The 2,830-nt window shown below is 33.9% G+C and overlaps 1 long non-coding RNA gene across 1 annotated transcript; it reads left to right on the top strand.

Moving 5' to 3' along the window:
* Positions 1 to 810: 810 nt before the first annotated feature.
* On the top strand, positions 811 to 2,382 carry LOC139858208 (uncharacterized). Its single transcript, XR_011762850.1, has 2 exons — positions 811 to 2,001; positions 2,109 to 2,382. It is a non-coding gene; the product is annotated as an uncharacterized lncRNA (long non-coding RNA).
* Positions 2,383 to 2,830: the final 448 nt, after the last annotated feature.

The raw sequence follows: 2,830 nt of genomic DNA on the forward strand, positions 1-2,830 counted from the left end.
CTCTGTTTATAAGCTCTATTTTTCACGATGATAAATAGTTTGCTTTCTTTAGTACTTGAGATTGAAACTAATAATAGGTTATTTAGGTTGTAGATTAATTGTAAGTACTTTTTCACATATCCTGCACGTGTTACTTGATTTTATCACTCAATTCTACGATATGTATGTTACTGAGTTATTGTTTATGCTGCTAAATGTAGGTCTTAGCAAACGTACAACTGATGAAGGTCTTCGAAAATGCTTTGCAAAGTTTGGTGAAGTTGTTCATAGTTTGATTCGTCTTTATAAATTGTATATATATTCATTTGAAAAAAATTAGCTACGGTAGCAGTCAAAATTGGCTAGCTAATTTTGAGTTTGAAAATCAAGATATTTGAGGGATATTTATTAAACAAACCATAAGTTAACAAGTTTAATTGGTGGAACAGTTGGTAAGGCTGCTTGGTGGAAGTTTAAGATCGCAGGTTCGAACCTTGCTGCTGCATATTTTTTTTAGGCTAGCGATTTTGGGCTCGGCTAGCAATTTTAGGCCCAGCGAAGCGGGCCGACCCGAATACTTGTTACTATCAATCCAAGTTTCTTACTTATGATATTGATGTTTGAATTTTGATTACGAATTTCTTTAAATTTTTGTAGCTAGAGTTATTAAGGACCAAGCAGGTTGGTCACTCTCATTTCAGTCAGCTATTATGGGTTATATTCGATCATAATTTTGGGGGTTTTTATGTTGCATATAACTTTATGATTTTCACTCTCATTTCAGTCAGCTACTATGGGTTCTATTTCATTTACTGTAAGTTAAATTTTTATTGGAATTTATTTTTAGTTTATGGTTTTGTTGTTATGTTATTATTATACTAAAGATTGGTAGCATCTACCCATTTTTTTTTTTGTTAATTCTAGATATTTGATTACATGAACAATTTTCGATTTGTTATTCGTTTACACGTGAAGGAATAAAGTTTTGTGAAGAAGATTTTAATGTGTTTTATCTTCCTGTTTTTTGTTCCAATTCTAATTATATGGAGCTATTGGAATCCATTTTCCTAAACGTATCCCATGAAGTCTTCTATTTTTAGTTAAACATATGTCTTACATTTTTATGTACCACTTTTTAACTCCTCTGATGTAATTAGTTAGATATTAAACTGCTGTTACAACTATTTGGTCAATTTGTACGTATTTACAACATATTGTTGCATAAGAGTGTTTCACATTACGCTTAAAAAGTTTCTTAGCGTTTTAATGAATAGGCACTCTTTTGGTTATGTAAATGGATCTTAGCCATTTTTTTTTACATTTTTATATTATGGTGTTTTGAATTCATAGTGCGTCTTTGAACAGTTTGTACAATACTCAATCGTGATTTGGCCTCGAGATTTCTCATTTTGCCTTTCGAAAAGGTTCCGTTGTTGCAGGCAAGTGAATTCTATCAACATAAATCGGATTAGGCATTTTTCTAATCACATAGTAACAATATATATGGCAATTATGAGTTTGACCCACTTACTGTTATTGCCATGGGTCGACTTAGTTACTTTGGTCTCTAAATATGAATAGAATTATGTATCTTAGTGTTGGGTTTGATTGTACATGGTGAGATCTCATCTTCATGATATATCATTTATGCAGGTTTGTATTTAATTATTTATTATATGTTACCTATGTTACCTTCATGATATATAACAGGTTGATCTATCTTATGCAGTAGTATTATTTTGGGTAGAAATTTGAAAGTTGTATTTTTGTTACTTGGATATTTTTATTGCGATATATGTTTTAAGGCGGTTTTCTTATTTGTTTTTGTTTCTTCCGTTTAGATTATTGCCTCTGAGTTTGATGAGAAGATGATAGGGTATGTGAAGAATTACATTCGTGTGTTCCATCTTGGTAAGCAAAATTATCCACTCAAATATTTCGTTCATTTCCTTTTATATGCACCTTTATGCTAATCCAGAATAAGATGGTATTATTTCGTTGCAGCGTACATAGATCATAGAGGTACAACTGAGCACCCTGATTTGGTTATACATATGATAAGTCATATGTGGAAACCTTTCATTTCAGAATTATCTTCAATTTAATTTTAGCCTATTGCTCCATCACAGGTTGTTTTTGAGGCCTTTGTCAGAGCCCGATGATCGGGATCTTTGTTCAAGACGTTTCGTTCGATCTCATTATGTTAACGAACGCGAGTTTTCAAGGCCTGTAATATGTAAGATATGTAATTCTCACGCAGCGAAGTTATGTATTAAATTATGTAGTGAGGTACATGGAGAGGACGTTATGTATATATTTGGTCTGTTTGTATTTTGATGGTTAAGTTTGTAATTATGAAACGCTTTAGGATATAAGTTATGATAATTTTGTAATCGTTGAATACTTTGACATGTAATTTAACTTTGTAATGTAGCCATCGACGAATGATGGTAACTTTTTATCGTACACTTTTTTGCCATGTAAACTGTATGTGTAATGAATACGCATTGTAACAATCGCATACAATTATCAGCAGTGTAGCGCACACCCCTACGTTCTTGTTAATGTACATTTCACCACCATTGTTGTTTTTAATTACAAATGTGGTTGAAAGTTGTGATGTGGTCCAACGGTTGGTGGCCTGTTTCCTTTAGGAGAGTTCAGGAGTTCGACCCCCGTTGGCTACATATTAAAAACACAATTTCATCCCTGCCATGAAGTATCCACCCATGGCACCTTTCCCATATCGTTTGTGGGGGGGGGGGGGGGGGGGGGGGTAAAGGGGAGCGGGGTTTTACTTGGCCGTGCCCTTGGATCGGTTTCAAGGTTTCCTCCCGGGCAGCGATGGGGG

The sequence above is a fragment of the Rutidosis leptorrhynchoides genome, chromosome 7 (assembly GCF_046630445.1).
Source record: "Rutidosis leptorrhynchoides isolate AG116_Rl617_1_P2 chromosome 7, CSIRO_AGI_Rlap_v1, whole genome shotgun sequence".
Lineage (NCBI taxonomy): Eukaryota > Viridiplantae > Streptophyta > Magnoliopsida > Asterales > Asteraceae > Rutidosis > Rutidosis leptorrhynchoides.